The 15,793-nt window shown below is 45.5% G+C and overlaps 1 protein-coding gene across 2 annotated transcripts in view; it reads left to right on the forward strand.

Annotated features, from left to right (window-relative positions):
* Positions 1-15,793, forward strand: part of LOC139757816 (centrosomal protein of 290 kDa-like) — an 80,495-nt gene that overhangs the window by 26,360 nt on the left and 38,342 nt on the right. For both annotated transcript variants that reach the window (XR_011714709.1, XR_011714710.1), the window contains exon 26: positions 2,151-2,287. The gene's annotated coding sequence lies outside the window, so the exon portion shown is untranslated. The remainder of the gene's footprint in view (positions 1-2,150; positions 2,288-15,793) is intronic.

The following is a 15,793-nucleotide window of genomic DNA, read 5'->3' on the forward strand; positions in this document are numbered from 1 at the left end:
TACGGGCTTTTGTGATTGTGGTATAATTGTTTGCAGCCAGTATTAGGAGTTCATGGTTTAGACTGCAGATAAGGATTATTTTTTAGAGCATTTGGTGAAACCTCCTTGAAGCTGGACTTGTGGCTGTATGGTGATTTTTAAGAGATCACCAAAAAACTAGAATACATAAAGAGAGCTGAAGAGCTGATTATTCTTCTTAGTGTCAGTAAGCTGGGTAGGAATGCAGATTTAATAAAATCAAACTGTATTCCTGGGAGAAAAAACTACAGACATATTTGATACTTGTCACATGAAGTAACTGATAGGTGGGATCAGATAGCCTGGAAACCCTCCATACATGTATTATAACTTCAAAAACAGGAGAAGAGGAATGTGTATGGTTGTTATCAGAATGAAAAGAGTGGATAGGTGCAGTTTTTGACGAAAAAGACTAAAATTTTCTGGCTCTGATTGAAACAAAGTAAAACTGGATGGAGATAGAATGGCCAAGGTTATGAGAGAACAAGCAGAAGAGGGGGTTAGTTCTTTTGAAAAGAATTTTGTTGGAGAATGCACAGAAATTTGCTCAGCAATGATGTGGGATGGAATGTATGTAGCTAAGAGAGGTGGTTGATTGTTAAAATGCTCCAGGTAGGAAGAAAAGTGAAGAAGAAAGAAATGCACTTTGGGTTGAGGTGAGTGATGGTTTTGGCAGTTCTGATGCAGGGGTGGATGTCAGCAACAAAGGGTATGATTTTATCTTACCTGGGTGTAAATGGAGATGGGGGGGAATGCTTATTGAGTTTTGTGCTGAAGGAATAATAGTGATTGGAAATACATGGCTGAAGAAGAGGTGCATTCATAAGTATACTTAGTTGAGTGGGGTCAACAGGAGAGTTTTTGTTGGGCATGAACAAGGTAAAAATGGGTGGCAGGTGTCGTGTCTGATCATTTACTGGTGGAAGTGAATGTGGACTTTGCGGGTTGTTTCAAGAAAATGAGGAAATGACAGACATGTGAAAGAAGTGGTGAGAGTGAGCAAGCTTGGAAAGGTGTCCTGTGTTTATAGATATCAGGACAGATTGAGAAAAGAATTGCATATGGTAAGAGTTAATGAAACTAATAACTACATACCTGTCTGTATTGAGATCTTACTAAAAAGGTAGGGCTAAAGCATAACTTTGCTTGATTTATACTGTTTCTACTGCCATACATATTCTAGGGGAGTGGCAGATGAGTGGAAGCGTTCAAGGAAACAGTTCTTAAATGTTTGCTATCCAGAAGGTGGGATGTGGACATATGAAAAGGGTAATTAGAGGTGGAATAAGGAAGTAAAATAGCTTGTGAATGTGCATTGACAAAGCAGTGCGAGTGATTGTAAGGAGTGCAATAGAATACAATGAGAGGTCAGGAGAAAGGTATGAGAGTTGAGAAGAGCAGCTGTGCTGCTAGGAGAGAGAATTAAGAAAACAGAAATATTTTGGAAGGTGGTTGAACTGTGTGAGAGCAGAAAATGTAGAAGCAATAAATGATAAAGATGTGAAAAAATTTATAGAGTATTTTGAAAGACTTAAATCTGTGGGATGATGAGGTGGATGCATGTCTTAGATGAGGTAGAATGTGGAATGAGAGACTCATGGCGATTGATATAATGAAGGGATGTAGTGAAAATTGGTAGTGTCAGGATTGGATGAGATGACAGTAGAGATTCTCAAGATAGAGGTATTCATGTATAATGCTCTTGTATAAAGGCAAGGGTGAAACTGTGTGTGTGGATTATAAAGGTGCCATTCTGTTGATTATGTATGGTAAAGTGTATGGGAAAGCAGTGACTGAAAGAATGGTTCCAGCTTCTTGAGCCTATTACCTTGAATTTTATTGATTCTTTGCAAGGAACTGGAAAGAAGTCGTGATTCTAGAGAACTTTCCCTCAAAATGCGTTAATAGTAAATATGTAATCAAGAGACTTTATGTCCACAGAGCATTCTGAAATGTATAATGTTTCCAAAAAAAGTTAACAATCAATATATTAACACCATGAAAGCAGGGCTGCTAATGAGTCCATACCAATGGGTATTTTTCAGAATTCTTCCTCCGTGTTGACTTATTATTTCACAAGCAATTGATAAGTTACTTTCTTTTATTTATTTCTTTTTTCTTTTTTCTTACAGTATGTACATTGAAATACAGAAGTCTGTTCCTGGGATTTGGTGGAAACATCTATGTAAGGAAAGCATTTCTGTGTTCGCTTCATCTCATAAGTGCGATTAGACCTTCCAAACACGTCACTGAATTTCCTGAGGTCCAGGTAAATAGTCTCTGAGACATGATTTTTTTGACTTACAGATTTTGAATCGATTTAAAGAGTTGTAATTGAAAAATGTGTGGAAGTCGAGAACATTATCTCGGAAAGCAAAAATGGGTATGTTTGAAGGAATAGTGGTTCCAACAATGTTGTATGGTTGCGAGGCGTGGGCTATGGATAGAGATGTGCACAGGAGGATGGATGTGCTGGAAATGAGATGTTTGAGGAAAATGTGTGGTGTGAGGTGGTTTGATCGAGTAAGTAACGTAAGGGTAAGAGAGATGTGTGGAAATAAAAAGAGCGTGGTTGAGAGAGCAGAAGAGGGTGTTTTGAAATGGTTTGGGCACATGGAGAGAATGAGTGAGGAAAGATTGACCAAGAGGATATATGTGTCGGAGGTGGAGGGAACGAGGAGAAGAGGGAGACCAAATTGGAGGTGGAAAGATGGAGTGAAAAAGATTTTGTGTGATCGGGGCCTGAACATGCAGGAGGGTGAAAGGAGGGCAAGGAATAGAGTGAATTGGAGCGATGTGGTATACAGGGGTTGACGTGCTGTCAGTGGATTGAATCAAGGCATGTGAAGCGTCTGGGGTAAACCATGGAAAGCTGTGTAGGTATGTATATTTGCGTGTGTGGACGTGTGTATGTACATGTGTATGGGGGGGGGGTTGGGCCATTTCTTTCGTCTGTTTCCTTGCGCTACCTCGCAAACGCGGGAGACAGCGAAAAAAAAAAAAAAAAAAAAAAAAAAAATTATGACTGAAATGATTACCACCTTTTAGCATCGGTCAGATGATTATTCGAACCTTATTCCATATCAACAACATATATATAGCTGTATTGTAGTCAGGCTTGCCAGCTGCTAAAGTTTTAGTCGAGGCATTTCACTATGTTTCGGAGAACACTGGAGAACACGGGGACAACGACGCTTTCATCAAATTTTAAGGCAGGCTATCCATCCATTATCCTAGGTAGATGATAATGGGTGAGGTTGAGAAAATGAAGTGCTGATTCTCTCTCTCTCTCTCTCTCTCTCTCTCTCTCTCTCTCTCTCTCTCTCGTTAGGTTAGACTTCAGCACTTATATTGCAAATAAGAATTCACTTTTTTTTAGTATGAAGAACATAAGTTATTGATTTTGATATATTTTGTTAATTTAATAAGCAGTGTTTTAAGCGTTTGAACTTTCTTTGTAAAGCGAAAAGTTTCATAAAACCCAAGTGTCTCGTATGCATTTTATATTTTTTTTTTTTTTTTTTTTTTTTTGCCGCTGTCTCCCGCGTTTGCGAGGTATGTATGTATGTATATTAATTTATTTCAGTAGCGTAGGAAAAAGGTTTACATTCCATCCATGCTGGTAGACATTTATTAGAAAAGTTGGATGTGAAAGTAATCTAGACGTGAAAGTAGAGTTCTGACGTACATATTTGTTAAGCTGGTAAAAAGAGAATGGGGAAAATGTATATGTTTGCTTCAGTTGGTCAGAAAGTTCAATAATTGTTTTTCGTGTACGTTATCTTAGATTCCGAACTTAGATTCCGAACTTAGATTCCGCAATACTTAAGGACAAATTCAACAAAATGCCTTTTGATTCACTCGGTAGCACCAGACGCGTAGCAGTCTAACTTTAGGTATGTTTAGGAATGCTTTTAAGGTACGTTAAATACCAAGATCTTTCTGTAATTTGGGCCTAACTGTGACCTTCGCCTTTCAGCGTTGTGGCAATATACCCGCCAAGGGTTGACATGACTATGATGAAGAAGGCTGTCAGGGAAGCTGAAAATTTTTTTTTTTATTGTCACATAGCCATCAAATCTTGCAACAAACGCGGTCGCGAACAATGATGGTCAAACGTACATTCTAATAGCTCGCAAGACATTCAGCATTTTTAACGAATGGGCCCCAGTACACACAATCAATCTTTCCTGTGATCTTTTAGAAAGTATTACGTCACCGGAGAAAGGTAGGTAGGGTGCAAGGAAGAAAAAAATTTTGAAGTACTTTTCTTAAGAGTCTAAGAGCGTTTTTTACCACACTCTTAATTAATTTTTCCATATTCCATCTTGCGTTATCACAGTTTTTGTTCCACGGTTACCGATTGACGCCGTGAGACGCACGAACGCTGCATTTGATTATGTCTACCGAGATCCGGGAATTGTTTAGTGCCATGAAACGCTCATGTCCGGGTAACTTGGTGATAGCTTACGTGGCATAAATAGTTGCTAGGTGCTGTTTGAGTGCTCATGATGGCGCGGAACTTGTTTGTACACACACACACACACACACACGTCCCAAATACGTGTATAGTGCAAATCCGATGGAGAGAGAGTGGGTCGTCGGAGGAGTTTTGAGTCAAGGAATAGAAGAATTTTATGAAGTAGGAAACGAAGATGGACATATACAATTGTAATACTGCAGATCATAGAAAGTGGAGTGGGTATCGTGATCAGTTCTGGTTGCAGTAAATGTGTATCGTATTTTATCCTTTTTGTTAGCCGAGATAACAAGGGCAGGGAAATGGTCAGATCAAAGCCCTACAGTAGAAAATACATCGATGAACGAATGTCGGGCAAATGAACCTCCGAGTGAATGCTGAACCCGTTCGAGCGAAACAGCTCCGGTGTTTCCATGAAGTTACTGTACTCTAGGTGCGGTCGTGTTTGCACCGGTATTATTTACTACACTGCGCTTTGAACCAGGGGCAGGTGGAGGAGTGCAGACAAAAGGCGGTTTCCTTTATAGAAATATAATGAAGTCAGTATTGATAGTAATCCTAGCTCTACCTCGCACACATGAGGGGGGAGGGGGATGTTATTTCGTGTGTGGCGGGGTGGCGATGGGAATGAGTAGGGGCAGACTGTGAATTATGTACATGTGTAAGTGTGTGTGTGTGTCTGTGTGTGTATATATATGTGTACATTGAGATGTATAGGTATGTATATTTGCGTGTGTGGACGTGTATGTATGTACATGTGTATGGGGGTGGGTTGGGCCATTTCTTTCGTCTGTTTCCTTGCGCTACCTCGCAAACGCGGGAGACAGCGACAAAGGAAAATAAATATATATATATATATATATATATATATATATATATATATATATATATATATATATATATATATCACAGCATAGAATATACATTTTAGGCTTACATCTTCGTTAGATATGCGTCGAAATTATTTTATTACATTGCTGCGACGGTATGAATAACGAAATGTATATAGCAAACATTTTGGATTATAATTTCCAACCACAACACCGCACCAGAAGCAGACATGTACACATGGTGTGTTTCCGTCACGTTTTTGGCCCCTGTGACCCCCAGAGGCCGGGGTCGAGGACACCCACCCGGTAGGGTCTGGATGGCCCGAGGATACACGTCAGGTTTGATTACTCGTCTGAGCCAACACCACGACTAAGGCAGGGGCCTCGCACACGGCCTCCGTCCCCCTCGGGTGTGTCGCTGACCAAACACACGTTCGTTTCTCCTGTTGCGACTACGCTTCCGATCCTCCATTTACCTTATCGTGCTGATGAATTGCGTTGAAGACGTCAATATACCGGTACATAAGAGTTGTTGGAAATTCTTCATAACTTGTTTTTACGCGTCAGCCTGACGAATATATACTGCCGAGGCGCAACGCTTCGGGGAAGAGACTTCCTATTTGAAACAGGGGCGGGAGTCAGTGAACCCATAGATACCCCTTGGCTGGACTCGGCGGTGGAATTGAGGATTATAAGCTCTGACGAGGTGGCTGAGGAGACCTAGGTTGACGCCACTGGCTGCGCGTTCTATAGGAAGCTTCATAACATGGGGAAATGACCTTGCCTTGACCGGGTCCTACAACTGCGTAGCGAGTCTGACGTTGTGCACAGAATAGGTTACAAAAGGTAGGCTGTTTCACTGCAGAGCGCAAGTGCATGGGAATATATGTCTAAAGTGCCCAAGTGCTCGGTAAACTCTACTGTGTGGGTAGACTTTACAGAACCTAGCTACTAGGTGACCTGTTTACAACACAAGTTGTAGGTAAACTGTCCACAGAAAACTTCTTAGGTAAAGTTTTTTTTCCGCTTCGAGAACTCAACTTCTGCATCACTTTTTTCCACTTTTCTTTCTCTGATACTTTTTTCTTTTAAGTCTTGATTTCAGCGAGTTTTGTTGTCCACATCTTTGGTCTACAACTTAGAAAAAAAGATGTATTACGTAAACTACAGAATACAACAGCTCTGTAGCTTTCCACAGAACACAGTAGGGGTAAACTCACTATACAGTACCCTCTCGCTAAGTAAACTCGCTATAGCAAATGAGTGCTTGGGAGATAATTACCCGGTAAACTGTCTTTAGGTCTCACTTTAGAGCACAAGTATTAAATAACCCCTCAGTACTGAACATGAAAGAAAGCCTAGCTACACAAATACAAGGTAAACTCAGCCGATCACAAAATAAACTAGACTCCCGAAAGTACACATCTGCTCAGTAAACTTACTTCAGCGTGACTGTATGGTTATCTGTCTCCATCACGAGGTACATCTTCCCTTTCCCCCTCCCCGAGTTTACTGTAAGGGATTAAGAAGGAGTCATCTACCTGTGTTGCCTTGTCTCGCGAGGGACCGAAATCTTTGTTAAAGATTCGTATGCAGACAGGTGGTCGCTTTTACAATATTGTAGACATCATACAACCTTCCTACAACCTTTCCCTTCCTGCAACCCCTTCAAAATATTGTGAATCCATTCTTACAACCTCGTGTGGAAAGTGAGACACAAGGGTCCTTTTTAAGTAGCGCCTCTACAAGTGCTTCACTTTACGTTTAAGTGTTACTGTCTTGATAAAGTGGAGCTTCTTGGTTATCTTCCTCCCTTGTGTTATCGCGAGTCTTCTTGTCACAGTCGGTAAGATAACACCAGTGTCATCTTCGTCTTGATGACTGCTGACGTCTTTAATGTCAGATATCACCTGGCAGATGTTATCACTGATGTCATATGATAGATAGACTGATGATGCTATAGCTGACGTCATACGATTATCTGTGACAGTGGTATCGTTGACGTCATATGATTAGCTGTGATGTCATGCCATAGGGTAAGGGTCAAGGCAGAACAGTGTTGTGAAGTCATCATCGACCTCTCGGTACATCATTGATGGCAGGAACTGCTCCTTGGAACAAACGTATACGCTGTCGGGTCCCAGATCCTTGGGACAAACGTCTGTACCGTCCCGACTCCATGGAACAAACGTTTGTACCGTCTCGACCTCTTGTAAAAATCGTCTGTACCGTCTTGGCTTCTTGGAACAAACGTTTGTACCGTCCCTACTCTATGGAACAAACGTCTGTACCGTCCCTACTCTATGGAACAAACGTTTGTACCGTCCCTACTCTATGGAACAAACGTCTGTACCGTCCCTACTCTATGGAACAAACTTTTGTACCGTCCCTACTCTATGGAACAAACGTTTGTACCGTCCCTACTCTATGGAACAAACGTTTGTACAGTACCTACTCTATGGAACAAACGTTTGTACCGTCCCACCGAGCCTCCGTGTGTGTTGTGTGTGAGTGTGTGTGTGTGTGTGTGTGTGTGTGTGTGTGTGTGTGTGTGTGTCTCAGCGCGTCATTGCCCCCGGTGTTGCGTCCTTCGACCCCTCGTTGTGGCCTGACTTAAGAAGGCATTCCGAAGCCTCCGATGACCTGTCCCATCTCTTCTGTCTTCTCTCTGACCTGACCTGACCTGCTGTAACTTTCAGTTCACCTCGCTGTAGCGTCTGTAAGGCCGTGCCACCATCGTCCGGGAGAAGGTAGACTAAAGGTAATTTTTCACGAGCAGTTGATGCATCTTCTGTGTTGTGGGTCGTTAGAGTCGCCACCGGGTAACTGAATACCCCAAACAATATATATATATATATATATATATATATATATATATATATATATATATATATATATATATATATATAGTACATATGAACGCGCACTTCCATATAACATACGAACCTCCAACTGCCAAGATGTAACCCGTGACCTCTCTCTCTCTCTCTCTCTCTCTCTCTCTCTCTCTCTCTCTCTCTCTCTCTCTCTCTCTCTCTCTCTCTCCTTCCCTCCCTTCCCACTGGTGTTAGGGGGTCCTCCACACCTGCACGCCTGACTCAAACACCCTCTTGACACTTGGGGTTGGGGGGAGCTACCGGACGTGGCCTCGGCTTTCTGCTAGCCATCGGGGTCACGTGGCCGGGGCCTGTGTGACACCCCCCCCCCCCCCCACACACACACACGTGCCGCGAGCTTAGCAGGGAAGGTAATAATTAGCAGACATTGTGTCTCTTCTGATGGCTGGGACAAAGGGAAGGTTGATAAGTGTTGCCGAGCAGTGGACAGGAAACAGAGAACTGATGCTGTCAACAGCCTCTCTCTCTCTCTCTCTCTCTCTCTCTCTCTCTCTCTCTCTCTCTCTCTCTCTCTCTCTCTCTCTCTCTCGTCGTCAAGCGGTACGCTATATAGCGCTGCTTCATGGCGAAACTTCTCCGTAGGTAGGAAGGCAAGTATGTATGTAGGTAGGTCACCATGATCAAGGTCTGCATTTAAGGTATTGTACGTAATCACGCATCAAGCAATTTTTCTCAGTGAATCGTATGTGATAAAACTAAAACTCCCTGTCTAGGCTGGGGATGTGGATCAAAGTTTAGAATATCCCGGGAAAGTTCAGCCTTGGGGATGTGGATCAAAGTTCAGAACATCCCAGGAAAGTTCAGCCTTGGGGATGTGGATCAAAGTTCAGAGCATCCCAGGAAAGTTCAGCCTTGGGGATGTGGATCAAAGTTCAGAATATCCCGGGAAAGTTCAGTCTTGGGGATGTGGATCAAAGTTCAGAATATCCTAGGAAAGTTCAGCCTTGGCGATGTGGATCAGTTTAGAATATCCCAGGGAAGTTCAGAGAGAGAGAGAGAGAGAGAGAGAGAGAGAGAGAGAGAGAGAGAGAGAGAGAGAGAGAGAGAGAGAGTCCAGGTTGGTTTCCCACGCTGAGGTTGTGGCTTGGGTATGCCCCGGGTTGTGAGGACCATTGGGCTGGCCAGAGGATGTGAGGCAGTTCCTCACCGGTCTGGTAACCTCCACAGCTCCTCCCACCAAGAGAGGCTCACGGCAGGAAGCCTTCATGTTTGTTGATGATCTGCGAGGAGAAGGAGGGAAGGGGGTGTGGTACACCACGCGAGACCGCCAGCTTGCAGTGGTGCCGCTGGGGTGGTGGTGGTGGCGAAAGGTTAAGTCCGTCTGTCAAGCTGACGACTTTATCGTCGTGTCAAGCAGACGCGTGTGACTCACGCGTGGGACTCCCGAGACCAGATTAGCGGGGTAGTTCGAGGTTCTTTTTGTGGGATCATGTCGTTACGTAGGTAGTGGAAAGGGGTCACAGATGAACCATAGGTGGAATACAGTTGGTCCGTGTTCATATACTGATGTGTTTAGACTCGCAGTGAGAGGCACGCGACACACACACACACACACACACACACACACACACACACAGCTCTCAGCCTCACCAGCGACCGTCGAACACACACACACACACAGCTCTCACCCTCACCAGCGACCGTCGAACACACACACACACACACACACACACTAATCCATTATTGTCTGGTGTGTTGGCGTGGAACACTCGTCAGCGTGGTAAGCACAAGGCACCGATGAATGAGGCGAGTTTGAGTTGTCTAAACATACGTAGATAAAACGTTCCAATCCTACCATGGGTGAAGGGGGTAGGTGGAGGCAAGTATAGGGCACAGAGTACGTGCAAGGGTGAGGTAACGTATGGAATGCTGACATAAGACCCGGTCCTCCTCTTCCCACACAGCCAGGTGGAGGCAAGTATGGAGCACAGAGTACGTGCAAGGGTGAGGTAACGTATGGAATGCTGACATAAAACCCGGTCCTCCTCTTCCCACACAGCCAGGTGGAGGCAAGTATGGAGCACAGAGTACGTGCAAGGGTGAGGTAACGTATGGAATGCTGACATAAGACCCGGTCCTCCTCTTCCCACACAACCCAGTGGACGAGGGACGTTATCGAGCAGAGGGGGGGAAAAACTTGAGCTTATCAGATAGACAAAGTTCTGTAACTAGTTGCGTGAATGGAAGGGATTATGGCCTTATCTCCAACCCAGATGTGGCACTGGTCCAGGTGACCTGAGATAACTGTGCGTTTGCAGTTGCCCTGATGATAACCTGCTTGTTGCATTGGCTCAGGATTTTGCAATAGCCCCGTTTTTTTTTTTTTTTTTTTACGGTGGACCGGGCATGACAGGGGTCCAGGTTGGCACTGGCCGAGGTATGGCATTGATCCAGAGTGCTACTGGCCCAGACATGGCACTGGTCCATGCTGGCACTCCCCCCCCCCCCACGCATGGCAGTGGTCCAGGCGCTAACACTGGGATGGACCTCTGCGGTCAGCCTTGAGAGAGAGAGAGAGAGAGAGAGAGAGAGAGAGAGAGAGAGAGAGAGAGAGAGAGAGAGAGAGAGAGAGAGAGAGAAGGGCGTCTGGCTAGGAAGGGTCGGATTGCGATCGTAAGTCGTAGGGAAGCTCTCAGGGTACAGACTTATGGTCGGGGTGGTCCTTAAGTTTTACCACAACACTCCAGGTTATCGTTGGCGTCGCGGCTGCAAGGTCCCTCAACACCGTCTTCTTCCCTCCATTTATTTCATCTCGACGGACGTTCGTAAAATAGTATGAGGTTCGACGAAACACGGTGTCCATCTTCAGCTGAAAAGCTGGATGTTTAACAAGGGCAATGTTAAAAGGGGTCAAGTTTAACAGTTAGATGTGTTAGGTGTTTAATTGGATAATTACTTTAAAGATTTAGAGTCAGTGGAGGAAGTGCGCCGCCAGCCGTAGGGGGGGGGGGGGGGCGTCCCGTGACCTTGATGCTCACTGACGGCTGTTGCTATCATGTGGAGGAGCCATGGTGACGTGGGAGGCAGATAAGGTACAAGTTACCCACTTCAGATCACGCCAGACTCTGAGGAGGAGGAGTCTTGTTGTGTTTAGGTCTGAATGTTGGCACCTTAACGTGGGTCCGACCCATCCTGACTCACACCCACCCACCCTAAGTGGGTTCATTTCGCAAGACTCGTCACTCACCGAACCTCACTCCATGACCTATGGCTGCTGACCCAGACAGACTCACTACGTTACTCCTGACAGACCGACTTCTGACATTGCTGACTGACTTTACGTGTCTCTGCTGACTCACACCTGTCACTGCTGACTCGGTCCTGTCTCTGTTGAACCCGAGTCCTACCATAGCTGAACGAAACAGGTGTGTCGCTCCTGCTGCGTCAGACGACCTTCTCTATACTGACCCACACGATTCTGTCGCCTCTGACGAGCATTGACCTGATGCTGCTCTCCCAGCTCGATATACAGGGTGCTACCGGTGGCTCATGCAGGTGCCTTACAAGATCCCCCACTCCCCTGGGTAGCTCAGGCAGGAACCAATACCTCAGGAGCTTCACAAGGTCCTCCTCCTCTGGATAGCTCAGACAGGAGCCATCACCTCGGGAGCTACATCCCCCACCCTCCTGGGTGATGGAGCAGGCAGTAGCCAACACCTCAGGACGCATAACATCTCCGTCTCCTGTTAAGACTTCCAGTACGCCTCATCGCACCAGCAGTGTGCCTCCGAATTTCGGCGCTGTGTGAGCCGTCATGCCCAAATGTAACTTTTCTCAAAGAATTAATTAATTATTGGTGATGGGTGACGTATATATACGATCCTCCGCTTTTTGAGTATCTTTATCTGCCACGTATTGTGTGACTTAGTCCGGTAATGGTTAATCGTTCTGCTGGTGTAGGGGGCACGGGTGTGTGGAACGGTGGTGTGTGGGTGTCATGGGAGCGGTAGACGTGTGTGTGATTACTAAATGTGTGTTGTGGGGAGAGAGTCTACACTCGTGTTTCCCGTCTCTTGACCTTGTATTTATGTACCATGTCCTTCCTGCTCTGTGTACACGCACACACATACACACACAAACACACACACACACACACACACGCACACACACCAACCTAAGCCAGGAGGATATATTGACTGGGAGGAGGACCACTAATAGTGAAGGGGACGGAGAGGGAGATGAGTGATAGTGATGGGTGCTAATGGTGGAATAGGGTGCTAGTGATGGGGAGAGGAGGGAGCCATCTCTGTGTAAACGAGCAGGCGGTGTCGGAGGTCAGTCACCTGAGTGTCACACTGCAGGGGGTCGAGGCAGGTGGGGGGGGGTCAAAGGTCAGTTCACTAGACTGTCACACGAGAGGAGCTGAGGCAAGTGTGAGGTAATCGAACCCTTGTTTTCGCCCGAGATCCGTATGTCCCCGGCGTACATAACCGCCGAGAGAAGAGCAACGGAGAAACAAGGCGTTCCTAGGATGTGTGTTGCCCCTGGCTCGTACAGCTCTGGCTAGGGAGGGCGTTGCCTCCTCTCGCCTCTCAGACATTTGAAACAGCAGAATCAAGTCCTCCTGAAGTGTTTGTTGACAGCTTCTTACACGGAAATGGTATCAGAATCTGTTGCTTTGCTGACTGGGGTGGGATCGAGTGTTGTGTGAGGGGGGTACCTGTATAGGGCAGTACGTGGTATACGTTGGCTCAGGCCTCGCTGGGGAGGCCTTAGCCATCCGGTGAGTTGGGAAGAGGGACAGCTGGTCTGATGGAGGGAGGAGGAGGAACTACTACTTCTATGAGGCCTCCACCCTCCCTCCTAGGTAACGTCTGGCAGCGGCCTTCGCCAGACGGGTGTCGTAATACACCTTGACGCAACGAAGCACAAAATAAGACACATATATATATTTGTTTTTGCTCCGAGTTACTTGCCTCACTTTCCTCGACGAATTGTCCTCTGGTTATTTCTAGAATGACTGGGGCGATATTTCCCCCTCATCCGACCCAATTATCTTGATGTCTTATCTGATGATGATTGGCTTACTTTTCCTTCTCCACTCTCTCTCTCCCTCCCTCTCCGGAAGCACTTTATGTTCCATCACTTGGATACAATTAAGCGACCTGGTTCTCAACGCGGCGTGGAGTGTTAGGTCAAGGTCAGGGATTAATTCATAGCCAAGCCTCGCTGTTGGCAAGAGGAAAGGCAGGAGAGAACGTGGGAGTAGTGAGACGTAAGGAGAGTGGAAATGGAGTTTTCAGATGATGGTAGAGGAGCGGTTAGGGTAATGCCACCACTTCAAAGTCAGTGGGGTTCTTAGACCCTTTAAGGCCCCCTGTAATCCTTTTGCTCTACCGCCCACAGGATGAGCATGGGGTGCGCAACCCACTGGGGGTCTGACTAAGACCCTTTGTGACTCCCTGTAATCCTTTTTGCGCTACCGCCCACAGGATGAGCATAGGGTGCACGGTGAATTTGCGAGGGATACTGGCACAAATCAGTCCAATCCCAGCCTACCGCACCCTGGCAATGTTTCCCTCAAGGCGTCCCGCACTGATGTTTGTCCAGGTGACGGAGCAAATGAGCTGGTTTGCTTTGCGTCAGAGCAGGTCGTGTGTGTGTGTGTGTGTGTGGTGGTATAACTACCACACGCGCTTCATGTAGGCATGTGGCGGTGAGTGAGTTAGCTCCTCGAGTACGTGAGGATCTAGTCTGGCGTGTCTCCCAATCACTGGGCACCGTCTACCATCACACGACCCAGGTTCGAACCTTCCGCGAGAGTACCGGTGTACATCTTGCCAAGTCATGTGTGTGTGTGTGTGTGTGTGTGTGTGTGTGTGTGTGTGTGTGTGTGTGTGTGTGCTTTCGGGTTCCCTCTTGCACAACGCAACAGGAATTGACTCAACATGTGACTGTATGAGCCACTGCTGCGTCTGTAAACATGTGATTTATATAAAAGGAATATATATATATATATATATATATATATATATATATATATGCTTGTGGCATGAGAAGAGTGGGAGGTGGGCTGTTTAGAAAGGGTAGTGAGTGGTGGGATGAAGAAGTAAGAGTATTAGTGAAAGAGAAGAGAGAGGCATTTGGACGATTTTTGCAGGGAAAAAATGCAATTGAGTGGGAGAAGTATAAAAGAAAGAGACAGGAGGTCAAGAGAAAGGTGCAAGAGGTGAAAAAAAGGGCAAATGAGAGTTGGGGTGAGAGACTATCAGTAAATTTTAGGGAAAATAAAAAGATGTTCTGGAAGGAGGTAAATAGGGTGCGTAAGACAAGGGAGCAAATGGGAACTTCAGTGAAGGGCGTAAATGGGGAGGTGATAACAAGTAGCGGTGATGTGAGAAGGAGATGGAATGAGTATTTTGAAGGTTTGTTGAATGTGTCTGATGACAGAGTGGCAGATATAGGGTGTTTTGGTCGAGGTGGTGTGCAAAGTGAGAGGGTTAGGGAAAATGATTTGGTAAACAGAGAAGAGGTAGTAAAAGCTTTGCGGAAGATGAAAGCCGGCAAGGCAGCAGGTTTGGATGGTATTGCAGTGGAATTTATTAAGAAAGGGGGTGACTGTATTGTTGACTGGTTGGTAAGGTTATTTAATGTATGTATGACTCATGGTGAGGTGCCTGAGGATTGGCGGAATGCGTGCATAGTGCCATTGTACAAAGGCAAAGGGGATAAGAGTGAGTGCTCAAATTACAGAGGTATAAGTTTGTTGAGTATTCCTGGTAAATTATATGGGAGGGTATTGATTGAGAGGGTGAAGGCATGTACAGAGCATCAGATTGGGGAAGAGCAGTGTGGTTTCAGAAGTGGTAGAGGATGTGTGGATCAGGTGTTTGCTTTGAAGAATGTATGTGAGAAATACTTAGAAAAGCAAATGGATTTGTATGTAGCATTTATGGATCTGGAGAAGGCATATGATAGAGTTGATAGAGATGCTCTGTGGAAGGTATTAAGAATATATGGTGTGGGAGGCAAGTTGTTAGAAGCAGTGAAAAGTTTTTATCGAGGATGTAAGGCATGTGTACGTGTAGGAAGAGAGGAAAGTGATTGGTTCTCAGTGAATGTAGGTTTGCGGCAGGGGTGTGTGATGTCTCCATGGTTGTTTAATTTGTTTATGGATGGGGTTGTAAGGGAGGTAAATGCAAGAGTCCTGGAAAGAGGGGCAAGTATGAAGTCTGTTGGGGATGAGAGAGCTTGGGAAGTGAGTCAGTTGTTGTTCGCTGATGATACAGCGCTGGTGGCTGATTCATGTGAGAAACTGCAGAAGCTGGTGACTGAGTTTGGTAAAGTGTGTGGAAGAAGAAAGTTGAGAGTAAATGTGAATAAGAGCAAGGTTATTAGGTACAGTAGGGGTGAGGGTCAAGTCAATTGGGAGGTGAGTTTGAATGGAGAAAAACTGGAGGAAGTGAAGTGTTTTAGATATCTGGGAGTGGATCTGTCAGCGGATGGAACCATGGAAGCGGAAGTGGATCATAGGGTGGGGGAGGGGGCGAAAATTTTGGGAGCCTTGAAAAATGTGTGGAAGTCGAGAACACTATCTCGGAAAGCAAAAATGGGTATGTTTGAGGGAA

Source organism: Panulirus ornatus, chromosome 28, assembly GCF_036320965.1.
Source record: "Panulirus ornatus isolate Po-2019 chromosome 28, ASM3632096v1, whole genome shotgun sequence".
Taxonomy (NCBI): Eukaryota; Metazoa; Arthropoda; class Malacostraca; order Decapoda; family Palinuridae; genus Panulirus; species Panulirus ornatus.